General features: G+C 46.5%; 5 non-coding genes across 5 annotated transcripts; 4 read left to right on the forward strand and 1 right to left on the reverse strand.

Moving 5' to 3' along the window:
- The first annotated feature begins 10,053 nt into the window (after positions 1 to 10,053).
- Positions 10,054 to 10,127, forward strand: trnan-guu (transfer RNA asparagine (anticodon GUU)). Its single transcript has one exon. It is a non-coding gene; the product is annotated as a tRNA-Asn (tRNA).
- Positions 10,128 to 13,727: 3,600 nt separating this feature from the next.
- On the reverse strand, positions 13,728 to 13,801 carry trnat-ugu (transfer RNA threonine (anticodon UGU)). Its single transcript has one exon. It is a non-coding gene; the product is annotated as a tRNA-Thr (tRNA).
- Positions 13,802 to 16,022: 2,221 nt separating this feature from the next.
- On the forward strand, positions 16,023 to 16,105 carry trnal-cag (transfer RNA leucine (anticodon CAG)). The gene has a single exon. It is a non-coding gene; the product is annotated as a tRNA-Leu (tRNA).
- A 1,839-nt stretch (positions 16,106 to 17,944) lies between these two features.
- Positions 17,945 to 18,026, forward strand: trnas-uga (transfer RNA serine (anticodon UGA)). The gene has a single exon. It is a non-coding gene; the product is annotated as a tRNA-Ser (tRNA).
- Positions 18,027 to 19,541: 1,515 nt separating this feature from the next.
- Positions 19,542 to 19,656, forward strand: trnal-caa (transfer RNA leucine (anticodon CAA)). The gene is made up of 2 exons: positions 19,542 to 19,579; positions 19,611 to 19,656. It is a non-coding gene; the product is annotated as a tRNA-Leu (tRNA).
- The last annotated feature ends 3,239 nt before the right edge of the window (positions 19,657 to 22,895 follow it).

Consider the following 22,895-nt stretch of genomic DNA (forward strand, 5'->3'; position numbering starts at 1 on the left):
TCTCTCCGAGGGAATTCCAGCCTCTGTGACTGCACCTACCTCTGTCTGTCTGTCCCTCCCATTGCTTCTCTTTATCACTGTCCCTACACCCAGCATTCAATGTTTGCACACTCCACCTGTGTGCAGAGCAGCTCGACGATGTGCCTGTCTCTTTCTCTATTCACCCACAAACCTCTGCATGCTTGTGCACCAGTCTCTGAATATCCTGTGTCTATCTGATCGTGTGTCTGTCTGTGTATATTGGCTCCTGCCACTGAGCAACTGAATCTCTAAATGGTTTCCATTGTTCTTTCTCCTGCCCCTGAGTGTCCGTGCCCCCTCTGTGTGAGCGATTCTGCAACCATCCATGAGCGTAAGCCGGCCCTATCACTGTGAAGGTCCCTGACCAGTACCTGTGAGTGTTCCTGCCCCTCCATGAGAGTGTTCCTGCCCTCTTGCCTGTGAGTGTACCTGCCCTCTCTCTGTGAGTGGTCCTGCCTCCTGCCTGTGAGGGGTCCTCTCAGAATCTCTGACCACATAACTCTATAATTTAATTGAACGTTTGACAACTTCCTCTCCTCACCACCAGCACCAGAAACTTTCATGCCAGTTGTGAAATGAATCATTCCTACCAGCTTGAAATCCAATTCATGGAGCAGACTAGATGGGCCGAACAGCCCATTTCTGCTGCTTTCTCTTGTGAGGTCATAACTGTCTGTCACAGGCATCAAGGGCCCAGCACAGATTTCCGTGTTTAAACATGGATCACACTCTTCCACTCACTACAGAACCCCGCACCTTCTGTTGAAATTCACAAGGCCTGCTTTGAATAAAATTTGACAATTGACGCTGGATCCCATGACTCCTCCTTAACTTTCAAACCAATCTGTCATGTGATCCCTCATCCAAGGCATTATAAAAGTACTTGCAGAGCAGAGGAACCACATTATTCTTATCAACACAGCCCGTTAACTCTTCAAAAAGTAAACAAATTAGTCACAGGGATTTCGCTGATCAAAACCATGCAGACTATCCCTGAGCATTACTGTCTGTGCAGCTGTGGATTAAGCCTGTCCATCCAAAATTTTCCAATTCCTTTCCCACCACTGATGTAAAGCTGAACAGCCTGTAATGACCTGGTTTCTTCCTGCTGTCCTTCTTGAATAAAAGCACCACATTTGACATCCTCCGGTCCTCTGGCACTTCTCCAGAGATGATTGGATTATTTCTGTCAGAAACTGGCAATCTCCACCCATGCTTCCCACAGCAGCCTGGGATACATCTCATAAAGCCTGGGATATATATCCACCTCTAATCCCTCTGGAACATCTAATGCGTCCTCCTTTGTGACAGCACTTTGCAAAGAATTCCTCGTTTCCCTTCTCTGGATTCTTCAACGACAACGTCCTTTACCACAGCGAACACAACTGAGAAGTATTTGCTGAAGTGAACACTTGCCTCTGTGCAAATTCACGCCCCTGCTTCTATCGCCAGTTTTACCTGCCCTTGTCAGCGAATATTCCTGCGTATGTCTGTGTGTCTGTTCAAGCTTCTGTCTGTCTTTATGTATCCTGCCTGTGTGGGAGTTCCTGCCTTTATTTCTCTGTGTGTTTGTCTGCCCACAGAAATGTGTACCTTCCACTGTCTGTGTGTGTACATGGCTCATTTTGTGACTGCTCTGCTTCCACATGTTTGCCAGCCTGTCAGTGAGAATGTTTCTTGGTCTGAGTGTGTGCCTTCCTTTTATTCTGAGTGTACCTGGGTCTGTGATTGTGTCTGTGCGTAACGGTGTCTGTGATTGTGTTTGTGTCTGCTGTGATTGTGTGAGTGCGAACCTGCGTCTGTGATGGTATACCTGTGCAGCAGGGTCCGTGATTGTGTGCCTGTGCAGCAGTGTCCGTGATTGTGTACGTGTGGACCTGTGTCTGTGATTGTGTAACTCTGGACCAGTGTCTATGTTTGTGTACGTGTGTGGAGCTGTGTCTGTGATCGTGTTACTGTGTGGATTTGTGCCTGTAAAGGTGTACGTGTGTACCTGTCTCTGCGATTGTGTAAATGTCTGTCTTTGATTGTGTATGTGTGCACCGGTGTCTGTAATTATGTTTGAGTGGACTGTGTCGCTGTTTTATTTTCTGTCTCTCCCATCGCATGCTCCCATTCTACCGGCGCCTCTGTGTTTTCTGCTCTGTCTGTGAACTGACGAGCATGTGGTCACTTCTGTGAATGCTCCCACAGACCAGTGTGTGCGTGTGTGCCTGTCTCCATTTGTGCATTGAACAGTCTGTCTATTTGATGGTTCCTGTCTCTGTCGATGAGTGTCTCTGCCTCCATTTTGTTGAGTTCCTGTATGTGTGGATTTCTGCCTACTTCTGACTGTGTCTGCATCTGCAGCTGCTGGAATATTCCTGAATGTGTCTCTGAGTGGGCATGACCCTTACTTTAGGTGCGCCACAACAGACATTGAGAATGCCAACCTTTTAATTTGTTTGTGACTGTCATGTCTCACATGTTTGCAATCGTGTCTGTCCGTCTGCGTGTGAGTGCATCTGCCTCTGTCTATGGGGGGCTTACCCTGCCCTGGTCTCTGTGAATACTTGTCTCTCAAATGTTGTGTCCCTGTGTCTGCCTGCCTTTCTTTCTCTCTCTCTGTCCTTTTCTTGTGCCCATCTGTGCAAGATTTCCTCTGTCAGTGAGCATTCCTTCCTCCCGTCTCTGATTGTACTTGTCTCTGTCTCTACATGTCTCTCCCTCTGTCGTGTACTGTGTCTGCCTCTGCCTGCTTTTCTCCCTGCCTCTCACTGTGTCTGTGTCTGCCTCTGCATCTCACGGAATATACCTGAGTACTTCGCTGAGTGGACGTGACTCCACCTTCAGGTATTTCACCTCTGATATTGAGTGTGTTAGACTCTTAATTTGTTTACTTGTCCCTCAAATTTGTGTGTGCCTGTACCTGCCTGCCTTTCTTTCCCTCCCTTTCTTGCATATGCTTATGTTCAATTTACTCAGTCTGGCAGTGTTCCTGCCTGTGTCAGTGAGAATCACTGCCTCAATCAGTGACTGTCCTTGCCCTCATCAGTGAGTTTCCCCGCCTCTGTCAGTGAGGTTCCCTGCCTGTGAATGTCCCTGCCTCTGTCAGTGAGTGTCGCTGCCTCTATCAGTGTGAGCTCCTGCCTCTGTCGGTGTGAGCTGCTGCCTCTGCATAAACCGACGTTATCACAATGTACTTCTCTCTCTCTCTATCACTAGGGACTTCTCCGTCTGCATTGCATTACAATTACCATTTATCCATGTCCCATTTCCCGTACTCTCCCAAATGCTTTCTGTGGCAGATGCTCAATGTCATTCTTAAAGTCGAAGTTGGGTTTACAGTCATTGGCACAAATACATGTATGCACAGATGCAATGACAAACTTACTTGCAGCAGCATCACAGGCACAAAGCATCACATCAGCAGCATTCACAAGCAATTGTCATCAACGGACGAACTCATTACTTCAGGAGTACACGCTTCTATGTCTGTGTTCTCGCTACTGTCTAATCATGTACCTTACCGTCCATTTGTCTTTGCCTGTATCTGCTTGCCTTTGTGTTTGTCCCTATCTGCCTTCCCCTCTCTCTGCTGTGCTCGCCTGTGCAAGTTTGCCTTTGTCTGTGCATGAGCTTGCCCTGTCATCAAACACCTCCCTCTTTTGGTGTCAATTTGACCTGTAACTCCACGCCCCTTCTTGGAATAGTTATGCTGCGTTGTCCTCTCCAGTGACTCGAGATGATAAGTATTCATTCCAGCCGTCACCTGCAACTGCCTGTGCAGGAGCCGACCTTACCCTCTCAGTGTATGACCGCCTGTGCAATCCGCTCCACTTCCTCCGCTCTCTCGCTGTTTCTTTGCGTCCTTTTGCGCTGCTTCAGGAGAGGTGAGATCCCCCTGCTGCGTTTTCCTGGAGCAAGCGACAAACTCATTGTGCATGTCCCAGCAGCCGGACGGCCAAGGGCGGAGCTCTGATTCAGACGTCACTGGACAGACGGTTGCCCCGAGTCACGGCCGTTCAGCAGCCGTTCGCTTGCCGATCTGGATGCCACAGTGGCGGTGCGCCGGCGATGGAGACGGGAGGAATGGCCAAGAGGCGGTGGGAGCGGGGCTGTTACATCCCACTCTCCGAGGCGAGGCTTTCGCCGGCTCCACTGCGCCGCTTCGCTCCCCGCGGGGCAGAGGGCTGCTCACTGTGGAGAACCCACACCGCCGCTTCTTCCGCTCTGTGCAACGCTGGTGCGCAGGCGCGTCGGCAGGAGAGCGATCTGCTGCGGTACCGCGACCCTCGTATACCTGGTTCGCATGCAGAACGCTTAGCAGGTTTTGCCCTCTGCGAATTGTAGTCAATCCTTGGTGGAAGGGACAGTTCGAAACTTTATTCAAATTAATAAACAGATATGCTCGAAATTCTCACCGGTCCGGCTGCATCTGTGGAAGTGAAACAGAGTTAAAGTTTCGTTCAGTTTTCAAGCATCTACTTTTCAAAAAAATATCGCTCCACTTTATTTGCACTGATACTCAGAGGTCTGGTTTATAGCTGTTTACATTACCCGGGCCCGGCTTCCAGAACTTCACAAGATTACAAGACCACAAGACAAAGGAGCAGAAGTAGGCCCTTCGGCCCGTCGAGTCTGCTCCATGAGCTAAAGCAAAATAAAAAAAAGAAAAAAAAACTCTTCCTCTCTAGACCCATTTTCCAGCCTTATCTCCATATCCCTTGATACCTTGACTAATTAGGTACCCATCTATCTCCTCGTTAAACGCCTCCAATGATCGGGCGTCCACTGCTGTACGTGGCAAAGAATTCCATAAATTCACTACCTTCTGGCTAAAGAAATTTCTCTTCATCTCTGTTTTAAACCGGTACCCTCTAATACTAAGATTGTGCCCTCTGGTCCTGGACTCACTCACCAAGGCAAACAGCTTAGCCACATCTACTCTGTCCAGACCTTTCAACATTCGAAATGTTTCTATGAGGTACTCTCTCATTCTTCTGTACTCCAGTGAGTACAGTCCAAGAGCCGACAAACGCTCATCATATGTAAGCTCTTTCATTCCTGGAATCATCCTCGCAAATCTCCTCTGAACCCTCTCCAACATCAGCACATCCTTCCTAAGATATGGGGCCCAAAACTGCACACAGTGTTCCAAATGAGGCTTCACCAGTGCCCCGTAGAGCCTCATCAACACTTCCCTACTTTTATACTCTATACCTCTCGAAATGAAGGCCAACATAGCATTCGCTCTCCTTACTGCCGGTCCGACCTGGTGGTTAAGCTTTCGGGTATCCTGCACGAGTATCCCCAAGTCCCTTTGTACTTATGTACTTTCAATTTTCTCTCCTTCTAGATAATAATCTGCCCGTTTATTTCTTTTTCCAAAGTGTACAACGGCACATTTCTCAATATTGAATCTCATCTGCCATTTCCTTGACCATTCTCCTAAACTATCTAATTCTCCCATGCAACCCTTCCTGTTTCTTCAATACTCCCTACTCCTCCACCTATCTTGGTGTCGTCTGAAAACTTAGCCACTAAACCATTTACTTCCATCATCAAAACCATTAATGTACAAAGTAAAAATAAGTGGCCCCAACACCGACCCCTGCGGAACACCACTAGTAACCGGAGGATCCTTTTATTCCCACCCTTTGCTTTCTGCCAACCAGCCAATGCTCCACCCATTCTACTATCCTACCTGTAATTCCATGAGTCCTCATCTTATTAATCAGCCTCTTGTGCGGCACCTTGTCGAAGGCCTTTTGAAAGCCTAAATACACAACATCCACAGCCTCTCCCTTATCCACCCTACATGAGATTTCCTCAAAAACTCCAATAGGTTGGTCAGGCTGGATCTTCCCTTCACGAAACCATGCTGGCTTGGACCTATCTTGCCTTGCATCTCCAGTTATTCCAGAACCTCATCCTTGAGGGTCGATTCCAATAACTTTCCAACCACCGATGTCAGACTAATAGCTCTGTAATTTACTTTATGCTGCCTCCCACCTTTCTTGTACAGCGAAACTACAGTTGCGACCCTCCAGTCCTCCGGAACCATGCCGGAGTCTATCGATTCCTGGAAAATTATCACCAATGCTTCCTCAATCTCTAAAGCCGCCTCCTTCAGTCCCGGGGATGCACCTCAACCGGTACGGGAGACTTAGCTGTATTTAGTCTATTTAATTGTCCTAGCACCTCCTCTCTAGTAATCTTAACTGAACTCAGTTCCATCCCTTGAGACCCCTGACTATACGGAAAAATTGCTAATGTCCTCCACAGTGAAGACTGATGCAAAATACTCATTTAGTTCCTCTACTATCTCTGTATCATCAATTATAATCTCTCAATCACCGATTTCGATTGGTCCTTTATCAACCCGCATCTCTCTTTTACTCTTCATTTATTTAAAAAAACTCTTAGTATGCTTTTTAATATCGTTTATATTAAAAAACTTAATATCCTTTTGAATGCTATCTACCAACTTCCTTTCATAATTCATCTTTTCTTTGCTAATGAACGTTATAGTTTATTTATGCAGATTTTTAAAAGTTTCCCAGTCTTCAGCGGTGGCCCTCTGTGTTTAAACTGACTCCCATCTCACTATGGTAATACTCAGTGAGTGTGGCTCTCCTCTGATCCGCTCCTTCATGACACCGTCAGCACCAACGCTGGATTCAGTGGTGTGCCTGTGAACATTTTGGTCTGACGGTTACTGTCCGACACCGGTGGAAACACGTTGAAACCTTTCCCCAGCTTCTGCTTCCTCCCAGAACGGACCGACTTCACTGGACTCTTCTCCTCTTTTATTGTTAACGTTCCGCGGATGACATTTTCTGTGTAAAATGGCATCACAGGGAGGCGTGGTTTCTGTAGTGTAGCGGTTATCACGTTCGCCTCACACGCGAAAGGTCCCCAGTTCGATCCCGAACAAGGACATAATTTTGGATCCTGCTCCAGGTGGTGAGGCGATTGCGTCTTCATGGTGATCCCATTCACCTTAGATGCAGCGGCAAGAGATTTTGCTTTGAAGTCCCAAGAATTTTCTTTTATATTCAGCGTGGCAATAGGCCCTTCCGGCCCAACGAGTCGGCGCCGCCCATTTTAAAGCCATGTTAACCTACCCGTACGTCTTTGGAACGTGGGAGGAAACCGGAGCACCCGGAGGAAACCCACGCAAACACGGGAGAACGTATAAACTCCTTACAGACAGCGTCTGGAATCGAACCCCGATCGCTGGCGCTGTAATAGCGTCACGCTAACCGCTACGGTACAGTGCCGCCCTTTATTCAGTTAAATTCCGCATACCTGCTGTGAAACCAAATTATCTCCGTCATGTTTGCGCTCTCTCACTCACTCTCCAACTGCCTATCTCTCTATCTCCCTCTAGTCATCTCCCTGATGAACTCCTGCACTCCTCGCCTGTCTCCAGCTCTCTGTTTTATTCTCTCACGTTCTGAAGGAGATGGTTATTTAGGAGAACTATCTCGATTCAGGTGAATTCTCCCACTGGACCGCTGTGCAAACTCGGTCAATGACTTCATTTAGCAGAGACAGTTCGAATTATCGCAAACTGACGGAATCAGGGAACAAAACAAATGACAGAAAACTGTCTTGACATCGACCATACATTACTGAATGGCTGAACGATCTGCTCGTGATCCAATTGATCCTGGTTTTCGTCACCTTCCAGCCTTTCTCTCACAAGCAATGCCCCATCTCTTCATCTACCCTCCGCCTTGCTGTGTCTGTCTCTCCCTCCCTCGCTCGCTGTTGTTCTCTTTCCATCTCCATCGCTCACATACTTGTCTGCTTCGCTTCCCTTTCAGTCCCTTGTTCTCAGCTGAGATTTCCCATTCCGTCCATCATTGCATTCCTCCATACGTCTTTCTGTCTGTCCTTCTTCCTCTCCAGACACACTCCCATCCTCTGGTAGCTTTCACATGGTTTCTCTCTGAGAAGAGAGATAGAGATAGAGAGAGAGAGAAAGGGAGGGAGAGAGAGGGAGAGAGAGAGAGAGAGAGAGAGCTGGCAGAGTTTTTCAGAACATCGTTAACTACATGAAAGCTACCAGAGGACGGGAGGGTGTCCAGTGATGGGCTGCAAGAACAAGCCAGGGTAATACAGGCCGGTGATGGGATTTATGATGGGAAACTTACTTGAAGGTATTCCGAGAGACAGGATCCACCTGCATTTGGGAAGGCAACGACTCAATAGGGACAGTCAGCACCGACTTGTACGGAGTAAACGCACGGATTTGATTAAGGTTTGAAGATATGACCGCGAAGATCGACGAGGCCAGGGCGGTGGACATTTATAAGAACATGGACTTTATCAAGGCCTTTCAAAAGGTTCCGCGTGAGTGGCTGTTCAGAAAGGTTGGATCACATGGGGCTCAGTGAGAACGAGTCAATTGGATGCTAATTTGGCGTGGTGCTGGGAGTCGGTGTCCGGTAGAGGAGCGTTGCATTTTTTTTATTGGAAGCCTGTGACCAGTGGAGTTCCGCATGGATCTGAGCTGCGTTTCTTGTTTGTCACATCCAGATCAGCGATAGAGATAAAAACTGAGGTTGCATTGTTATTACCTTTGCTGGAGACACTAATATTGGTGGGAGAATGAAGTAGGTTATCTGAAAGAACATCAGGACTTTAATCAGCTGTGAATGTAGCCAAGGAACGGCAGGTGAATTAACTGGGACAACTGCGACGTGTCGCATTTTTGGATGTTAAACCAGTGTAGGACTCACATACTAAATGAGAGCTCCCTGTGGAGTGTTGTAGAATCGAGAGACCTCAACGTATAAGGACATACTTTCCGGAATTTGACGACACAGGTAGACAGGTTGGTGGAAACGATGCTTTTCACGCGTGCTCTCATAAGTCAGGGCACTGAGTACAAAGTTGGGACGTCATGTCAGAGCTGTACATGACATTGATGAGACCGCACGTGGAGAAGTCTGTGCAAGTCTGGTCGACTCGCTGCAGGGAAAATGCCGTTCACCTGTAGAGGGTACAGAACATATTCACAGGGATGCTGCCATCACTGGACAGCTTCACAGACCAGTAGAGATTGGATAAGCTGGGGCTTTTTCCCCTGGGGCAACGGAGGCTTGAGGACTGACTTTTAGAGGTTTATAAAATCATAATGGGCAGAGATAAGTTGGATTGTTACTGTCTCTTTTTCTTTGGTGGCATGGACTGAAAATGGAGGGGAGAAGTTTCGGGTGAGAGGGCTAATATTGAAAGGGGATCTGATGGACAAGTTGTTAACACAGGTGGTAGAGTCCATATGTAATGGGCTGCCAGAGGAAGTGGAGAGGTGGGTGCAAGTACAGATTTCAAAGATATCCTGGAATTTCCATGGATAGGAATGGTTCCGAGGAACATGGGCCCAACTCAGGCTAATTTGATTGGATCAGGTTGATTCATTCGTTAGCATGGACGTATTGGGCCGAAAGCCCTGTTACCTCGCTATAGATCGTTATGACTCCATGAGGTACGTTGAATCCGAGAAACAAGGAGGAGAATAAATATATGTTTCAGTGTCGCTCTATCCCATCTCTCAACTTTCTTTCAGCACATCGAAGACTGCATTGCTGCTGCTTCCTGACACAAAGCTTTCATTCCGATTTCTGCCAATTTCCACCTTATTGCACCTTTAGATAGTCCTCCCCTGACACTTCCCTTCCCTTTCTCACTCTCACGTTTTCTTTTAACTGACAGCGAGCTGCTTGACAGCTCTGTTAGGAACACGAGAAAATGATTCTCTGAAATCCAATATTCGCAAATCACTAATTTAAGAAAACTGCAGCGAACCGACGAAGGCGATGCCTTGAAATATACACAATTCCTTCAGAGCTCGCCACACGGGTAATTAAATGGTTAGTTCTAATTAATCCTAATCCATCAATTAAAAAAACGTTATCAAGCTCCCGAAACCTCGAGCAATCAATTCGCAGGGAAAGCCCAGAATGGGAAACGGAATTTCGTTTCTGATTTATGTCGTTGCAACGTTACATTGTCTGTTGATGGGCTTTGGCATCAGCTGTCTCTGTGGCACAATCGGCCAGCGCGTTCGGCTGTTAACCGAAAGGTTGGTGGTTCCAGCCCACCCAGGGACGGTGATTTCAGGTTTTCTCCCCGACATTCAACACTTCTGGGGGCGCTGAAACAGCAAATCATCATTTCCTCAGAGGTGAGAGCTTGAAATCGTGTTGACCTTGGTGACTGCTAAAACATAACGTGTTTTTTGCATGGTATGTGGATGATATGGAACTTCTAATTGTAATGGGAATCATATGGATCATGTCGACTCTGAAGAATGAAAAGAAACAAACAAAAAACATCTCTGGCTGCTTGCACTGAAAGGCAACCAGGGAATGCCGGATTGCTCTGTTGCTCAAAGACAGCGAGTTTCCATGTGTCGATGACGTCTGAGAGCTCTGAAACTTTAATTTCCTCTCCCTCCACAGATCATATTTCCATTTTACTTTTATTTCAGCTTCATTCCACATTTGATCAGGAATAAATATTCTTCCCAATTTATGTTCAAATGTTTCAACATGAACAATACGCATTGCAATGGAAATTGGACAAGAATTGTGATTTCAGTCATTATTCTACTGATAATACTCGATCATCATTTAATGGGTTCTCGGTGTTTTTCCCAAATATTCTCCCACCGACTGCGATGCAGAAAAAACAAAATGCGCCGCGAAAACATGAGCCATACAGCGATACCGGCACAGAGGCAGAGAGGGATATAGCACGAACGCAGGATTTTCCGTCCACCCAGTCCGCAAGAAACATTCACCACCAACAAACTCCAATCTTTCTTTATCCTTCCCATATTCCCATCAATTGTACCCAGATTCAATCCCTCACCGACACACTGTGGACATGCTCACGGTGACCAAAGGAAGCTACCAACCTTTGTGTCCTTGGGACATGGGAGGAAACCGGTGAACATGCAGGAAACCCACACAGTCCAAGGCGGAACTGCACACCGCGCCCAGACAGGACGAGGTGAGGACTGAACCCGTATCTAATACGTCTGCGCTCGATGGCTCAAAAAAACAACGCGTTGGACTTCTATCCTGCAATTTACTTCAAACTGAACCACTGTAAGTGTAATGAAACGGTGCTTTGCACCTCAATGGCGCAGTGATTTAAAACACGGCTTCAAAGGTATTCCTTTTTCCGTGGGCTTGGCAAGCATGTTCCCGATGTTGTACGCAATCCAGTAGTTATCAGTTATTTTCTCACTGTTGCTGGAGAAGATTTACTGTGCGGCGCCCTCTGCAAGAGGAGAAACGCACGTTAGTCTCTTCTGCGCAGACTCAAATATGCTGTTGCGTTATCAGAAATTCGTACCCTCTAATTGTTTGCAAAATCCTATCGAGGAATTCGGTGCTGTAATATGCTGGAAACTGTGGGACTGGTTTTGTCGCTTCTTCAGTGAAATAATGAAAGGAAGCGGACGCAAGTCTGCGTTTGACGAAATGCGGTGCTCTCTTCAGTAGCTTTAACTAGATGCACCAAAGGTGGCTACTGTGGGCTCTGTAGCGCAGTGTTGTAGCGTGTTGGACTTCTAATAATGTGTGACGAAGCGATAAAAAGTTATGGGTTCGAGTCCCACCACAGTCAGTATTTTGTCCGAATTCGCAACAACAAAAAAGAACGTCAGAATTCGAGTGGCTGATGACATCACCTGATGTTGAACAATCTAGAAATCCAGGTCATTGTTTGAAATAATCGATTCATTCACTTAACCACAGAAAGGAGGTGATTATTTTCTCACAGGTCGCCCGAGTGGAATTTTCCGGGAAAATTGCTGCGAGTACTGAGTCTTTGATTATTTCTAAGACGGGGGAGATAAATACTTGAAATAATGGGACTGATAAGTCAACGAGGTGGGATGGAATGCACAGTTAAATGACTGAGCTTCTGTGTGCACTTCGGTCTTTCCGATGTGCACGGATATTTGTCAGTAGGTAAAAGATTTAAATTTTGGTTGTCTTCAGTTCACTAAAATTCTTCCATTCCATTAATGTTGCAGTTTTGACAAGCCCCTTGTTTTCTGTTCATGGTAATTCAAACATTTATGAAGAAAAAACAACAAATTTGTTTTCCATAATTCAGGAAATAACGTAAATTTTTGACCCGGAACCTTTCCCCTCACAACATGCAAAAGCCCAGTTTATGCTGTTCCCAATCCTCGCAGAAACTCCGTTTCGAAATGGTAATCTTTATTACTTCTTTGAATTAAAGGCCCAGACTGAGAGGGCAATGGGTAGAACCGTGCAGACGGCACAGGTCCTGGTGTGATCCATGTTTTCCCTGATTGCAGTAAAGGCAAGGCCGAGTAACCGTCATTACATCATAAAGACTTCACGAAAACGTCGGCCAATATCGTATGTTTTTGTACATATGTGTTCACACACTTGAGAACGGTTGGGAATATCCCAGATGGGTTACAGGAGAAATTTTCTGGTTTCGCAGCTAATGTGAGTGATTTCCTTTGCAATTTTAATCTGCGGAAGCTGGGATTGTTTCATTTCGATGAAGAACATTGAGAGCACACTTTGTGGACATCTTGACGGACATGCCCAATTCTCGCTGGACGTAACAGCACAGGTAGATAGGATGGTGAGGTCACTCTGTGCAGCTGCTGGAAATGTCTGACTTGAACCGTTTTGACCCATGTCGACAATGAGAGTACTCATGAAAATTAGCGTCCCTGCACTGACTTCAGGTGAAACCTCATGTTCTGCCACCTTGCCGTCTGACATGACAACCGTTTACCACTTCTGTCTCCGGTCTACTCTGAAGAGATATTGGATGGATTGGAAAACGGGATGCCGCATCAAGCCTCAAACCTTGTGTCTGGGACAAATAGTTTCAAATCAAGCACTGAGGGTAAAAGAACTTTCAAGATGAACATGTTCAATCTGTGAGTGTTGTTACTTAATGAACGAAAAACAACTTCGTTGTGCGGTAGTGTGGCGGAGCGCTCTAAGGCGCTGGATTAAGGCTCCAGTCTCCACGGAGGCGTGGGTTAGAATCCCACCACTGCCATTGGGTGAAAACCTACTGCACCCAATATTACCTGTTGCAGTATTAAAAATGCATTGGCAAATGTTTTGCAGAAAAAAGATCACAAATCACCGTGACGATGATCCTGCATTGGTGCCACGATCAATGGTTTCACTGAAGGGCTGAAGAACAGTCATGAGTTGCTGTGGAGATTGCGTATGGGTGTGATCGTGGCCCATATTTATACGACACAAATGTGTTTGAAAGTATTCAAAATCAAGCTGTATTCCAACATATCAGCAACGCTGCTTCTGCCGTGTCTTGAAATACACAGAAAACTGGTCGGAGTTCGAGTCGAAAAGACCTGTGCAACGCGACGTGGGATCGTTTGTCAACAGGACCAGGGCAAGTTTGCAAAGCAGGACACGGCCGCGTTTGCAAGCGATTGTCACCGGAAACTAACACCACACCGCAAAAAACGCAAGGAAGCAGAAAACAAAGTAATCGGAAACGTCATCTGGTTGAACTGCTCGCCCTGTTTCTTGCTTCGCAGACACCAACGGACCTGATGCGTTTTGAGGGTTTGTATTTGTTCTATTGTTTTTTGTTTTATGTTTGGAGGTGCGTGAACGGCGGTGCTTGCATGGAACCTGCCTTATCACACGGCAACTCACCCCATAAATGAAAGGCTCCGCTGGGAGTTGAACACAGTATCTCCTGTTTACAAGACAGGCGCTTTGACCATATCAGCCACGGAGCCCCCGCGCCGTCCAATAAGTGTAATAATGAGATGCTACTTGCATTAACTTCCCTTGTTCGTTTACTGGCGAGGGAATTGCTTCAGATTCTGCTCAACTCTTCAGATTCACTGTTTCATCTACTTCCAAACATTGTATCACCGTATCCAGAAAAAAGGATTCTCCGCAGTGACAATTCCGCCTGATTTACTGAAAACTTCCTTGCCTCCATTCGTACCACTTCAAAACCCCTACCGTTACCTCCGCTCTTTATGTTTGATCTCATCACAGCCTCACGAGAAGTCACCAGAAGTCAATTAAATGGACCAAGTCGGTGTTTTCCATCTTCCTCAGGTGGTACGGACATGGATACAACTGTTTTTGTCTATTTCACGAGCTGGGAGCAGAAGGTAACGGGATGCAACCAACATGAAATCGCTTCCAGCGAAGGAGGTGGCTGATGGTTTGAATGTGTTCAACTTCGGGAACTCATTTCCCTGGGACTGACGCAGTCAGACCCTCTGCAGTCCGACTTCTGGTTCTCAACCAGATCTGGATATAATTCCGTCCGTTACATCCCTTCTGTGTGAGAATCGAGAGACGGAAATGTGCAGATCCTTAATAATGATACAATTTACATTTCTCAGTGTTCTTAGGATTTGTAACCGCATTTCATACTTATACATAATCTGCTTCAAATTTTGATCGTTTTTACTTCACTTATTTCTGTAACAAAAGATTCTTAATTCGTGACTGTTCTTGGTGCTGCACAGCTTGAAATATACTTCTGTTCACTCGTTCCTTGGTCAGCTACGTCGGATGATACACAGCACTTGGTGGTGTTGATGAGATGAACAGCGTGTTGCTACAGATAGCCCACGGAGAAGGGAACGTGATGTCTGCATCACGTGGTCCGCACCACCCACAATTAATTACACCCTGAAACAGCTCACTCCATACATCTCACTGAGCTAGCTTGACAGCATTGCATCTGTCAGCGGGAAGGGGCGGGGCAGGAAAAGTGAACTTCCTAACTTCCCAACCGGGATGAAAACGCTGTTCAGTGTGTAAGTACATTCAGCTCCATCGCGGAATCATTCCAAATGTGGAAACTCTTGGCAGCGGTTAATTCTCTCCGTGCTTGAGAAATGCGTCCCTCTTTCTCACTCTCTCGCAGTACATCGGCCCCAGGCAGTTTTCATAGCTCTTTCTCTTGGCGTATCTAATAGGGTACGACTGTGTGGCCTAATGGATAAGGCGTCTGACTTCGGTGTTTGAGGCAAAGTCGTCAGAAGATTGCAGGTTCGAGTCCTGTCACGGTCGCTTTACCAATGTGGTTTTCCTTCTATTCTGTCGCTCCCTCCCTCCACCACACCTGTCTCATCTTATTCAAACACACGCGTCTCTAGCGCATCGGCTTCGAGCAGTGTTCCGCGCCGTGTTTACCTCGGTCACTCCGCCTTTTCGTTTCACGTAACTTTTATTTCATGTGTCTTGTCTGTGATATGTTTCTGCAAACTTTCTCATAAACATCGGAGTGGAGCTCCTCAAACTGTCGGGAGCAGCTGCTGCTGGGAAGGCGGAATGTGCTGCACATTCAGCAGGTCAGATCGCAGCGGAGGAGACACCACAGTGAACCTGTATAACCATCGGGTTAGGACCTTACACACACGTTTTCCTTACTGCAGAAACGGTGTCGGGGTCGCAGGCTGATGGACACGTTCGGTGTTGCCAGGCCCGGTTACTCCGATTCCGGAAGCAAGGCTACATTTGATGGCAGACGGCGACGGACGGATGGACATGGAGACGGCGGCGTTCAGTCTAAGCTGTGAGAACAGAGTGTTGGTCACCTGTTGGTTGCCCAGTCCCGCTGTGAACCTGTGCGAAGGATCAGTTCGGTGAGATAATGTCAGACAGCGATAATCTATCTGATGATGTTATCAGATGTGGGGACTCGTTCTGTCGAATGCAGAACAGGACAGCACCATGGAGAGGACCTTTACCACATCACATCTTCTCAGACCTCAACGTCAAATTAAACTAGTCCAATCTGCTTTTACGTGGCCCATTTCCTTCTATTCTCTGCCCGTACGTCGATCATGACATTAATATCGTGCTTCTCAAATGTTTCACTCGGCTGAAAACGAAGAATATTTTATTCGACCCCATCCCCGGACACATGAACGCACCTTAATCTGTTCACTCGCTGCAGTAATGAAATTAGTCGTTTCGCTGCCTGTCGTCGTCAGGATGGCCGAGCGGTCTCAGGCGCTGCGTTCAGGTCTCAGTCTCCACTGGAGGCGTGGGTTCGAATCCTACTCCTGACAGGTACGCATTTTAATCCTTGATTCTCCCTCCCTGTTTTCTCCCACTGGTCGCCAGTTTTGCCTCGCCCCATCCTCGCTTCTGCCATTGAACAAGCCTGACCTCCCACAGATCACATGACTTCCCCAATTTACTGTTTTTTTTTCGTCCTATCGCCCTTCGCGATCTTCTTCTGGTCCTCTCGACTGCCAGCGAGATTATGGTCCGCCGTCCCTCACTCTCCCGTCCCATCTTCACATCCGTTGTTTCTCAAATATACAGCAATTTACTGATGGCAACGGTGAATGCAGTTACAGCCCAGAGAGGGGGATGATGGGTTGGACAGTTGGGGAATCAGAATGCTTGTGGGAGCTGCGAGGTAGAGAGAGACTGAAAACCAGATAAATACAGACAGTGCAGAAGTGGAAGAGTTAGACGGTGACGTGACGGAAGACTTGCAGGTTCAGCGAAAGGACGATGGAGGTAACTGAGCGGAATGAGAGACGGAGCTGAGCCAGTTGGTCCTGGTACCAACTCTTCTTCTGGGCTATTTAATCAAACCCCTCTACTGTTGATCCAACAACTATCCATTCATCCCACTTCATTCAATTCCAGTGATCCAGCTTCCACCACTCCCAGCGCAGAGTATTCGTGAGCTTCACCACCCTGTGCGTGAAGAAAATTTTCGGTACCTCAGTTTCAAATGACCTGCTCTTTATCTTAGAGTTCCGTCCCCTTGGTTGTGACTCTCTCACTGGTTAAAACATCTCAACATCTGCCCTGTCAGGCTCCATTAAAAATCTTTTTTTTTGTCTGAATAAGGTCGACGCTCATTCCACTAAACTCCAAGGAATTGGGGTCGGTCGTAGTTCGACATGAAGAATTCATAACTGAATGAACTAACACAGTCCCATGATATTCAGATGGAAGTGACAATTCCAGCCCAGCTTTCATTGTTGGTGAATATTTTCAATCAGTTCAGTTTACAGAACAGAGGCCCACTTTTGCAGCAGTCTCGTGTGTGAACTGAGTTCCATGATATCAGACACTAGTCGGCTGTTTCTCAAAGAAAACTGTTTTGTTTTATTTCACTTTGGTTAAATTGTGTCTAACTGTTTCAAAGAATTATCGATTTCAAAGAGTGCAGGCGATCTCCATGGAGAGGGGTTTTCACCCAGTGTGTGAAGAGAGCATCATATCACTCAAGTCAGCAAAAACTTGACAACGCCATGAACGTCGAGTAACTTAACCATCTGGGTATCAGCCCTTCTGGGAAACAGCTTCAAATCCGCGCAGTCGTCGATTCTCCTCTGACCGGGTGAAGAATGTTCTGAACATTTCAGCTGGGGTGTCGTTCATCGTGACACCACGTCGTTACCTATTCTGCAGACATTAAGTTATTTTAGAAATGACTGAGAACGAATCGTTGGCAATCACTCACATGGTGGAATCCAGTGGAACAACGAATGGGCATGTCTGCAGTCTTGAACATCGCCGGGACTGTTGAAACACCGAGGAGGCCGTAACTTTTGCTGCCCATCACACTGCATTCAGAAGTTGAAGGGACACACGCGTCTGGTTCACTGTGAATGAAAGTCCGTGTCTCACGGCGCCGGGAACTCCACTTTAATCCATGCAGTGGAAAACTCGTTCATTCTCGGCACAGAAGCCAATGACTTCCCTCCACCCTCACCTTCTAAACTAACGGTGCAGAAAATATATCTCCAAACGGCACAGACTTCTGTTGGTACCGGACCCTCTTCACTGCTCTCTCTCTCTAGCTGTAAACAAAACACTTTAAACCTACACTTCAGGCTCAACAACCGTAGCTCGAATACAGTGTAACAGTAAACGCAGACAGAGCTGCGATGGCCGAGTGGTTAAGGTGTTGGACTTGAAATCCAATGGGGATTCCCCACGCAGGTTCGAAACCTACTCGCAGCGCTAACAATTTCAGACACAGGTACCAGAGGAGCAACTGCCGCTGATAAGCATTTGTTTATTATTGTCACTTGTACTGAGGTACAGTGAAAAGCTTGTCTTACAAACCGATCGTACAGGTCAATTCATTACACAGTGCAGTTCCATTGAGTTAGTACAAAGTGCATTGATGTAGTACAGGTAAAAACAGTAACAGTACATAAGTAAAGTGTCACAGCTACAGAAAAATTGCAGTGCAATAAGGTACAAGGTAGATCGTAAGGTCATAGTCCATCTCATTGTATAAGGGAACAGTTCAATAGTCTTATCACAGTGGGGTAGAAGCTGTCCTTAAGTCTGGTGGTACGTGCCCTGAGACACCTGTATCTTCTACCCGATGGAAGAGGAAAGAAGAGAGAATGTCCCGGGTGGGTGGGGTCTTTGATTATGCTGGCTGCTACACCGAGACAACGAGAGGTAAAGACAGAGTCCAAGGAGGGGAGGCTGGTGTCCGTGATGCGCTGGGCTGTGTCCAGAATCCTCTGCAGCTTCTTACGGTAATTCCAACGTACAGACAAGACTCCCTATGTCTCACACATTCAGGCAGACATTTTCACCACAAGCAATAGGTCCACATGTTGACTCTATCTATTGAAGGAACGGTGCATCCTTCGTGTTGAGGTGAACAGATACGCGAGGGCAGGTTGGCCCATCATACGGCTGCGGCTTCCTTTTAAGAGGGGAGATGTACTACTTAAATTCCGACAAAACATGTCATCTCTTTTTCCGGGTTGACTTCATTACTTTTCGAACTTCATCAAGATTTTCTGGTCAACCGTCTCATTGCCAAACAGAAGGAATTGAAACGGTGAAAGACACACTGGACACTTCGCCATCTGAAGACTGAATTGGACCCTTGACTTTGTCACTGCCGTGCACGTGGTGATGATTTCTGATCCTTCACCTGTCCCTGTACTGCACCCAGTCATGCTTGCCAACAACTCTGACCGAGTCCACCCCAGATTATGAGCTGCCCTCTGATCCTGGTCCCACTGCTTTGCACGTTGTGACCCTGTTCTTCCCCTCAAGACACTTTCCGGTCTGTTTCTGAACCTGGCTTTGTTACACATAACTGGCAGCAGGCGGCAGAAGTGAGCGGGATATGGCCGAGGACTAAACGGGAACAACGTCACTGACCACCTGGTCTCACTGCCCGGGTTTTGACGTGGAAGTGGATCTCATTCCTCCACCCGACACCATATAATGAGCAATCTGGCCCTGCCGGCCACTACTGACCACTGAATAACAAGCCTATACGTGGCCTGACCGGGTAATGATTTCACATTTCCCATTCTCGTGGTATCTGACGTGAAATGTTTCGGTGAGTTGATGGCTGAATATAAAATATCACCGCATAAAAGTTAGGCAGGACAGTTTGCAGTTTCAAACTATCCTGCCTAACCTTTTATCAACACCTGCTTTTGGTCTGTTCGCAAACAAAACCGTTTGTTTCGGATGTGAAGAGTGTTATGCAGAGCTGTCAGGGTGGCCGAGTGGTCTAAGGCGCCAGACTCAAGGAATGAAATTCCTTCCGTTGAAACGGGGGTGTTCTGGTCTCCAACTGGAGGCAAGGGTTCGAATCCCACTCCTGACATGTGCTGACTTTTACATTTGTAATTTTGACTTATTCAATCGACGTCAATTGATTCCAGTTAATTGGACCGGAGCTGCTTGAGTGGATAAAAGCTGGAAAAATCACAGCGTGGTTTTCTACCAGCGGCTCGCAATGCAGCGCATTCAGACTGCGGGCGCTGATGAATGAAGGGGATTTGGAACGGATAGTCCGTGACATCTTCTAATGAATGGTCATTGGGTGGACAGTGTGAAGTTGGTGCCATTTTCACAGGTTGTCGGTGACAGTTCTGTTCACATTTTTGTTTAAGTTGAAGTGTGTTAATAGAGATTTCACGACATTTCAAGTCGTTTCTAAATTAATCATTTATGTGGCGCTCGGTCCCGTGGGTTGCAAGACTTGCTGGATCAGAGAATTCGGAGACGCGCCTTGAGGTTGAAACTTCAGCGGCAGGTGCCAACAGCTCGGCCACTCGAGATGATTCTGGCTGCTTTGCCCCAGGGCCCATCCTCTGCACTTTGCCAATTCCACAGAGCCTCGATTTTGCTTGATCTTTCAGAAATATGTCTCTGCCCTCTGCAAATATTCCCGTGACAACCTCCACAACTCTGCGTCGTGGAGAATTTCAGAGAGTGACGATGGTGTGTCAAGATCTTCAAACTAACCTCAGTTTGAAACGATCATCCCTGCAATTATTTTTCCTCAACAGTTCCTCTCCGACAAATGGAAACATCTCAACATCTCCTCGGTCACTGTCCATTGGAACCTCACACCGTTCATAATGGCCACCCCTCATGATATATTGTAAACAGTCCAATTTTAACTTCATCACCTGTTGTTTTCAGCACGCACGTTCATCCCGGGAGTTAGGTTGGTCCATGCTTTCCCAGCCGCCTCCAATGTTACCATATCCGTCACCGATTCAGCGGAGGTAAACTGTGCACATTAATCCAAGGGCGGCCTCACAACCCTGTACAATTGTAATAAATGAATTTATCTGTTTCTGATCTCCAATCGTCTTGTAATAAACGACAATCTACTGGTTGGTTTCTGAGTTTCACTGACCAGGAGTCACATATCAGCTCAATTCCCCCACCCTCTCATTCTTCTGTCTCCATAGAACCTCGAGCTCTTTATTTGTATATCCGTGTCAGTTATCCCTCCTTGTCGATTCTCACTCCTGATCAGCTTTATCGTAATTTGTTGCTGTTTCATTAAAATAAATTCCCAATGTTCAGAAGTCTCATCAGCTTGTACCACTTTGTCTGCTCTGGTGTTTGATTGAACATTCTCCTTCACCTCGCTTGTTAACCATGGATGGTTCATCCTTCTCACCGGTGTCCCATCACATGTCACATCCAGAATTCAATTCTATGGCTCATTATGAAGTCTGGAGTGGAGTGGCGCTGGCGACTAACACATTGACCCTGGGTCAGGAACTGCTGAGTAATAGGAAGGCCACTGACATTTTGTTGGTGGGAGAATGGTCCGGAAGAACGATGGACTGATAAAGACGCATTCTGAGAGGACAATTGCGTTTGAGTCGTGCCCGACTAAGTAGATTTTACAGCAAGATTCTGAGTGGCCAGAGGGGTTGATTAGTTTGCGGTAATCTGGATGATGGACAGTGAGGGCAGACATTTGGGTGAACAATATATTTCCACCATGCAGTGACCTTAATGTGACTGAACGAGGTGCGCGTTTCACTGATGTTACTTTATATTGTGTAATACGTATCCCAGGTTCAAAGGGCCGATTTGAAACTTGTTTTTTTTCAGTGACCGTGAACAACATCGGGCCAATGAGTTCCAAATATCCCGCTGGAGAGATTTACTATTCTATTAGTATGGGAATCCTCCATGTACCGCTTCAGAGGCAGAAACAGAATTACCTCTGACATTGACAGCATTAATCTCCACGACTGCAAGACGATGGACTTTGATTTAAAGATGCATGATATATTTTTTGATATCGAGAAGGTATACCATTCTGTCCTGGCTGTTTTGGTGTCCTTTATAAGTTGATAAATAGTTTTTTTGTGCTGTAACTTCTCTGCAACTGAAGTCTCAAACCACGGAGTTTCGATTCATCCAGTACCTGTTCTCGGTGTGGGTCTGTCAACACGCTGCCGCTCCTTCCTCTGATTGTTATATCCACCCACTCATTGTCTGTGTGGAAATTCACAGAATAACCACACTTTAATCAAACAATCAGTGCAATATGATTTGATGGACATCATCCATTACTGAGTTGCACTGAGTTTACGCAGAACCCTTATATCCGACCTGACAGATGTGTTTGTGTGTGAACTGGATCACCGAACATGGTCAGGAACAGGGACGTGGACTGCGTTGTCCAGTTCAGAAGGAAAGTGGATGAATGACAATGATAACCCTGATCCAGTGCCAGTCACACGATGTACCAGTGGACCCAGGTATCTCCTGCTCTTTATCAGCTGCCGTTCTATGGAGTTAACAGGGGATTGCCGTTTTCATTCCAGATTTATCTCTTTCCATTTCCCTTCATTTTTTTGGATTGTTTTCCAATTGTATTTTTAAAGAGAACAGGCTAGCACGCCGACTAAACACAACTGGGAGACATTTCAAGGCGAGACTGCAGCTGGCTTTATTTCCCCTCATGCTCCATTGCCGTGCATTGGTTGTCTTCACTATTACTTGAGTGCATTGCATCTTGGATCACGACATTGATACAAACGTTCTTCATCTGAGTTAATTTCAACATCTTTAGTACTCCATGTTAAGGTGAATAGGGTCTGGTATACGCAAGAGTTGCATCATCCAAGGTATGCATGATCTGGTTGCACGCAAAATAACACAATACAACCCCAAACAGGCGTTGCATTATTTGCCTGTAGCCTACGGTCTGAGAATATCTTTTTATTACGACTCACCAACAGTAACTAAACTGCATGTTTGTGTCGATCTGTGTGGATACAGACATCAAATCACATCACACAACAAGATTTCAGAGTTCAGACTTATTTTCGGGGCGTGATTAACACAAAATGTCCCCCAAATCCAATTCTGATCCTTTCAGTTCAAGCCTTTTTACCTCCAGAGCATAACCTCCATTTGCACAGCCAGGGACTGATAAACAATTACTTTTTGCATTCACATTCATATTGTTGGGCATCGACGAGCCTGACATCCTCTTCACGATGTTGCTCATCCGTGGTGCAGGAACGGAATGTCGGCACTGTCATTTCATGTTATCATCGGGAGCTCTGTTTCTTCAAGATA

Source organism: Pristis pectinata, chromosome 14 (genome assembly GCF_009764475.1).
Source record: "Pristis pectinata isolate sPriPec2 chromosome 14, sPriPec2.1.pri, whole genome shotgun sequence".
Taxonomy (NCBI): Eukaryota; Metazoa; Chordata; class Chondrichthyes; order Rhinopristiformes; family Pristidae; genus Pristis; species Pristis pectinata.